Source organism: Amblyomma maculatum, chromosome 2 (assembly GCF_055883805.1).
Source record: "Amblyomma maculatum isolate TAMU_Amacu chromosome 2, ASM5588380v1, whole genome shotgun sequence".
In the NCBI taxonomy this organism is placed as follows: Eukaryota; Metazoa; Arthropoda; class Arachnida; order Ixodida; family Ixodidae; genus Amblyomma; species Amblyomma maculatum.
Window position 1 is genome coordinate 73,451,547 of NC_139345.1, and position 7,758 is coordinate 73,459,304.

Consider the following 7,758-nt stretch of genomic DNA (forward strand, 5'->3'; position numbering starts at 1 on the left):
CGCGGGCCAGCTGAACTTCTCAGAGCTTTTAAGATAGTGACAAGGGTCACACAATCAGACATTCCCCCTTACCACTGTATTCATGCAGGCAGCAGTCGCTCACACAAGGCCTCACACGTGTTGTTTAAAAATTAAGCTCCGTGGGGGAAGCCCAGGGGTCGAGGTGGAACCTCCAAGGTTGGGGCGGTTGCCTGCTGAAGCCATTTAGCACGATCCCCGTTGTAATCTTTACAGCGCAGCGGTGCGTCTCGCCATTTTTAAAAGCACAGACTGAAAGATTCGGCACCCATTTCTGGAAGGCACACGCAGCCTTAGTAAAACCATTTTTATTTTGTTTCTCTCTCGGCGTCGCTGTTGCTTTCGGGCGAAGAAGACAATCAGCCTCCCGCCCGCAGGCTGCCGAAGAAGGAGCGAAGGATGAGAGGCCCGTATCACCGTGGGTTCGACTAAAAGCTTTCTGGGAGCGGGGCTGCAAAGTATGACGGCGTCGGTTTGTCGCAGGCTGCGGGGACTGCGTCCGATAAGCGTTCGCGAGCCTCCCCTGCCTGACGCTTCGGGGCGGAAAAAATTAAGACAGAAGTGAAAGCGGCTGTCTCTCTTTCTCTCCCTTTCCAGTTATGATCCAGCGCCGCCAGTCTTGCCTTGGCCGCCGGCTTCCCGCCGCGTGCGACTGCGCAGAGCGTCGTCTGCTGCTGCATGGCGTCGTCTGCTACCCACGGATACGGACGTGGTCGTCCTCTCGTGTCCCCAGTGCTCCCCACACGCACCAAGGCGCCAGGGAGCAGACGGTTTTCCTTATCGGCCCTCAACATATGGACGGGGGCTGCATGGAAGCAGCGATATGGTGGCGGAAGCTCTGCAACGTAAAACTACAAATTAAAAGCAGGTGAATGTCGCCTGTTCTACGCTGCTCTGGCGGCATGCGACCTTCGCTCTAAGTTTCAGCAGGTTAGCCTAAGCTGGGCGAAACATGACGCGCAATATTTATTTATTTTATTTATGCAAAAAAACCCTAAATGTCCTCATGACTTAGGGTTTTACATAGGCAGGAGGGGAGGGGTATGAACATGCAAACGGAGATGTGAAGAAGCATGGTTGAAGTTATGTTTTGAGATACCAAGTGACCGATTGCCAAATGCAAGAGTAAGGTGGCGGTTCCATGCTAGATCAGAATGAAGGTAAAGACCGAGGTACTTCTACGTTGTTACCTTATGTTGGTATATATATATATAGTTGCGAAATGTCCACTCTGAACAGGGAAAAGCGTAGATTTTAGAGACAAAATAAATTCACCTGTATCTTGCAAAATTCATGCGTTGTGCGCAAATATAGAGAGAATAAACCAGCGAGCTTTTGTACAACGGCATTCTTCGGTGACAGGTGAAAATTTCAACCTTCGCTGATGCTGACAGCTGACTGATTGCTTACTGATGAGACCACACCACTGCATTATATTGTCACGAAGACAGGGATTTATGGGTATCGGCAACAGGGGCAGATACACACAGTCAAGAAAGAGGTTCCCGAGAAACGGCAACACGAAGACACAAGCTCAAGAGTCCACAGTCCTAGCTAGCCGAAGCGCGCGAGAGTCTCCAACTTCTTCGTCGTTCAAGCGCTACCTCGAACCGTCAGGTGGCATTATTCCCCCCCTCCCCCCCCCCCCCCCCCCCCGCAAAAAAAAAAAAAAAAACGCAAGCTCACAGAAAAAAAACTGCTCCGGATGGCAAATACGACTTTCAGCGGGTAAAATACGGCTTCATGCGAAGCACATGCACCAGGTCAGACGAGCACTGACGACTAGAACTCGGTACAGTTCCGTCTGGAATAACCTCGTACGTAACTTCTGAGAGGCGACGCAACACTCTGTAGGGTCCGAAGTAACGATTGAGAAGTTTTTCTGACAGGCCTGGGCGCCGGACAGGTGTCCACACCCAGACTTTGTCACCAGGCTGGAACACGACATAGCGATGGCGGTCGTTATATCGGCGTGCATCTGTTGCTTGCTGTTTTGTAATGTGATTATGGGCGAGTTGGCGAGCTTCCTCAGCGTAGTTGGTGAATTCTTCTGCGTCATCGGTAAGCAGCTGGTCGTCAGCCGCACATGGCAGCATAGCGTCGAGCATGGTCTGTACATCGCGTCCGTATACTAGGCGAAACGGAGTGAATCGAGTTGTTTCTTGGACGGCCGTGTTATATGCAAATGTGACATAAGGCAATATCTCGTCCCCTGTTTTATGCCAAACATCGACATACATGGCGAGCATGTCCGCTATTGTTTTGTTTAGTCGCTCAGTAAGGTCATTAGACTGAGGATGGTAAGCAGTAGTCTTTCGGTGATGTGTCTGGCTTAGTTGGAAAACTTCTTCAAGAAGACGCGCTGTAAATGCCTTGCCACGATCAGTGATGACGTATGAAGGGGCGCCATGGCGGAGGACAATCTGCGTCATGAAAAACTGTGCCACTTCGGAGGATGTTGCACGTGGCACCGCCATAGTTTCCGCGTAACGTGTCTGATAATCTGTAGCCACGATAATCCACTTATTGCCAGCTGACGATAGAGGAAAAGGGCCAAGAAAGTCCATACCAATTTGGTCGAATGGTACTAGCGGTGGGGGAATAGGCTGCATGAAACCCGCTGGCTTCAATGGCGGTGTCTTGCGTCGCTGGCACTCGCGGCAACCTCTAACATATCGATGAACGGTGGCGGTAAGTTCGGGCCAGTAGTAGGCCTGGCGCACTCTGGTAAGAGTGCGTGCAAAGCCCAAGTGTCCAGCGGTGGGTTCATCATGGCAAGCATGAAGGATTTCATCGCGGAGATCTGCAGGGATGACTAGAAGATAGGCTCGGTCACTGTTGCCGGCGCTTTTCTTGTAGAGGATTCCGTCACGCGTACAGAAGGATGACAAGTTCTTAGCAAACAGTCGAGATACTGTAGAATCTAAACCCTCCAGATGATCGATCACAGTTTTGAGGTCTGGGTCAGCCCGTTGCCGGGCCTTTAAATCAGAGGAACTGATAATGCCAAGAAAATGGGCGTCTTCATCCGTACTGTCATGGGCCAACTCCACGGGTGATCGAGACAGTGTGTCAGCATCTTCATGTTTACGTCCGGATTTATAAACGATAGAGTAATCAAACTCCTGCATACGAAGGCTCCACCGTGCAAGACGTCCTGATGGATCTCGAAGACTAGCTAGCCAACACAAAGCATGATGGTCTGTTACAACTTTAAATTTACGGCCGTAGAGGTAAGGTCGGAATTTCATTGTGGCCCAAACGACGGCGAGACACTCCTTTTCAGAAGTTGAATAGTTTGATTCTGCCCGAGAAAGGGTGCGGCTGGCATAAGCGATCACTTTTTCCTCGCCTTGCTGGTGCTGGACCAGAACAGCACCCAGACCGACATTGCTGGCGTCGGTGTGAATTTCGGTGGTAGCGTCCTCATCGAAGTGTGCAAGAACGGGAGGGTTGTGCAGCCGTTGGCGCAGCTCGGTGAATGCCTCCTGCTGCTCGGAAGACCAGACATACGGGACGTCATCACGTGTCAGGCGCGTCAAAGGTTCTGCAATCTTGGCAAAATCGGCAATGAAACGGCGATAGTACGCGCACAGGCCCAAGAAACGTCGGACTGCTTTCTTCGTGGTAGGGATGGGAAAATTGGCTACAGCGGCTGTTTTATCAGGGTCAGGCCGGACACCGTCAGCGCTAACCACATGACCGAGAAATTTTAGCTGCTGATATCCAAAGTGACATTTTTCCGGTTTGAGTGTCAAATCGGCCGAGCGAAGAGCGTCCAATACCGTTCGCAGCCGCTTAAGATGTTGGTCAAACGTTTCTGAAAACACGATCACGTCGTCCAAATAAACCAAACAGGTTTGTCATTTAAGACCAGCAAGTACGGTGTCCATCATTCTCTGGAACGTCGCTGGCGCTGAACACAGACCGAAAGGCAATACTTTGAATTCATGTAAGCCATCGGGTGTCACAAAGGCAGTCTTTTCCCAATCGCGCTCATCCACTTCTATCTGCCAATAACCACTTTTTAAATCAATGGAGGAAAAGAACTTGGCGTTGCGAAGTCGATCGAGTGAATCGTCGATACGGGGCAACGGATATACATCTTTTTTTTGTGATGTCATTTAGTTTCCTGTAATCAACGCAAAAGCGCAGCGTGCCATCCTTTTTCTTAACCAACACGACTGGTGACGACCACGGACTTTTAGACGGCTGAATAACATCATCATTAAGCATTTCCTGGACTTGTGTCCGAATTGCCTCACGTTCTTTGGCCGAAATACGGTACGGCTGCTGTCGAATAGGTCGGGCATCGTCAGACGTTAAGATGCGATGCTTGGCGATAGAAGTTTGCCGCACTTTCGATGATGAGGCAAAACACGGGGCGTACTCCAGCAGTAAGGCACGCAGGGCGCGTTGTTGACAGAAAGAAAGGTCACTGCTAACATCGATGTGGTCTAGAACACTGGGAGTATCGATAATGTCAGACGCAAAACATTCAGAAACTTCATTTAACAGTTCGCCGAAAGCGATGACAGTAGAGCGATAGAGGTGGCGAGATTAATTCGTGAAGTTCGTGACGAGAAGCTCAGAGTGACCATTGCTGAGAATAATTAAGCTTCGAGCTGCACAGATGCCATGAGAAAATAAAAGCGAACGGTTGCTTTCAGCTATAATCGGCCCGTCACGAAGCCCGTCGCACACAACACTCACAAACACGCTGGAGCGGGGAAGCACTGAAACACACTCGGCTGAAACCCGTAGGGCGCACGTACGTTGGCCATCGGTGGGACTGGCAGCCGCTTTCTGCGTTGAGAACGAGACCGTTCGCTGTCGGAGATCGATGATGGCGCCATATTCCCTCAGGAAATCCACACCGAGAATCCTGGTCACGGCACCACCGGAAAATGTGACCAGGTTCCCCACAGTGGTAGCAAAGGCGGCGGCTCCGAGGGGCCTGCCAGACGTCCGTTCGTCGAATGTTTGGTCGCGGTGGCCGCACGTACCGCGTTGGCTGCTGTACAGGAATGTATTGCGTTGGCTGCTGGACGGGCATGCACTGGGTTGGTGGTAACGTAGACAACGGAGATTGGACGGGAACTGGGCGTCGGAGAATGTCAGCGTAAGTCGGACGAGAATAATCAGGAACAGGGGTGCTTTGAGCTTCAGCAACATGCAGAGATGGCTGCGTGACTTGCTGAATCTCTTCGCGGATCATATGTGCGAGAGAACCACCCCTGGGTTGGAACGTGCCACAAACCTTCTGCAGTTCCTCGCGTACAATCGCACGAATAAGATCTCGGAGCTGTTCAGTATTGCTTACAGCAGCTGTAAGAGGCTCGGCAGCAGTCGTAGCGAGGATTGGGCTGTCGTAGACCGCCGAGCGGCGCTGGTGTAGAATCTTTTCCACGGTGACCGCCTCTGTTAAAAATGAGGTAACTGTAGTTGGTGGGCTACGTGCAAGACCAGCAAAAAGCTGTTCTTTAACCCCATGCATGAGGTGGCGCAGCTTTCTCTCTTCAGACATGTTGGGATCCGCACGTCGAAACAGTTTCGTCATGTCCTCAACATACATCATGACGGACTCGTTTTGCATCTGTTTTCGAGATTGTAGAGCACGTTCTGCTCGTTCGCGCCCATCCAGGCTGACATACGCCTCTACGATAAGACGGCGGAACTGAGGCCATGATGTTATTGTGCCTTCTCGGTTCTCATACCATGTCAAAGCATGGTCTTCCAGGCAGAAAATGGCGCTCCGTAGCTTTGAGTTGTCGTCCCACTGATTAAAGGATGCGACTCGTTCGAACTGAGTTAGCCAATCCTCAACGTCTTCATGCGCAGTGCCATGGAACGATTTCGGCACTCGGGGGTTTTGAACGTAAACAGGAGTACCTTGCATGACCGACGTAGTGCTTTGCGTGGCTGGCCATAGGCTCGTTGTTGAAGTGGACTCCAAGGGCCCGTGTTCGGGAGGAAGGCCCAGGTTCCTCCGGCTGACGCGATGAACTGGCGTGTCCACAGGCAAAAGCTCGGTGTCGTTGGTTCGCGGAGGGGTGTGCGACATTGAGAGGACAATTACCCAGCACCTCCACCAAAACTGTCACGAAGACAGGGATTTATGGGTATCGGCAACAGGGGCAGATACACAGTCAAGAAAGAGGTTCCCGAGAAACGGTAACGCGAAGACACAAGCTCAAGAGTCCACAGTCCTAGCTAGCCGAAGCGCGCGAGATTCTCCAACTTCTTCGTCGTTCAAGCGCTACCTCGAACCGTCAGGTGGCAATATATACTAGCCAAGTGATTAGATGTGCTCCAGATTGTCTGTAACAGTCATTTCGTGAACTCAGACCTCCCGCAACGTTCTCGTGCTGTGTGTGGTCGTCTCTATGGTATTCCTCCTCACGATGGTATCCATCCTGTTCATAAAATAAATTAAAAAAATCCTAGTGAAGCAATCAGCAGCAAACTAATTAATCAAGGCCGTAAGACGCGAAGCTAGCTTAAAACGAGCTGATAACCGAGGTGATATTCTGCTTGATTAGAGGTGCAACCAGACATGGAAACGACAAGCAACTATTTCGAACAATTTCTGGATTCTGGCAAATGTTCAGGATTTTTCAGATGTGAAATGTTCCGTTGGTCGGCCGACTGCATGATTTACTGCTTGATTGATTGATTGATTAATTGATTGAAATAGTTATTGAGCTCAAACCTAGATGAGTGTGTACGCATGTAGGGCACCCGACAATTAACCATACCAATATTTTATGACTATAGCGCCGTTTTATATGCCTTGTACCTTATTTTGCCTAGTCCTGCTGAAGAATCTGAGTACGTTCTGCATGGAGCCGTCACAGATTTCAACTGTCGAACAGGGGGACCCTATCGTTTAATGGAATAGTGGGGCGCGAGTCCAGTTATGCCCATTCATCTCAACATTACGCCCGTGCGCATTGTCGCCCCGCAATATAGCCTATCCTTTTAACCGATATATTCCTCCTATTCCAAAATTCGCTATTATACCGACATGACGTCGTGGCACGTGTTTATTAGGTTAATAGATCTCCACAGTAAAGACCATCACTAAAGCTAAGGCTATACGTACTAGGCTTTTTCCGACCCACATGCATGGATTCTGTAACACTGCACTGAGGATCTCTAACCAATTATTTTGCTCGGTAAAAACTGCTTACCTGGTTCACTCTGGCTACGTTGACGTTCACCAAGAATTCTCATTTTCAAGTGAAGGGCGGTGCAAGTGTGACCTCTGGGATCCGTGGTGAAAATCGGCCTCGACGTCGCATTTTACCAGAGAAATCAGCTTGTGATGCTGACAGACACGTGTCCTTCCTAGCTCCATTCCGTTTTCGACGTGCGTTGTCTCGGTGGTTGGAAAGCGGCGCCCTATCGTTAGAGGCAAAAAGTTCGTCCTCGTGGCCTTGCGGCCTGTTTTTAACCGAAGCGTGGCCCAGTAGACAGAGCATCCGCTTGGCATTCGGATGGTACCGGGTCTCCATCGCCCCATGCCTCCGGGCACCCGCCGCTTTTCCAAAAGGGTGCACGATTTCCTCCTGCGCGGCGCTCGGCTCTTCTCGGTCGAAATGCCTGCAGGGAGAAGGGCGCACCGACACCGCTCTACACGCGGAGGCCTTTAGCCTCCACAGAAATGCAGTCTCCAACACGCGGAGCCTCCATAGAAATGCAGTCTCCCCTGCATCCCGGTACTGAACCGGCAACTTT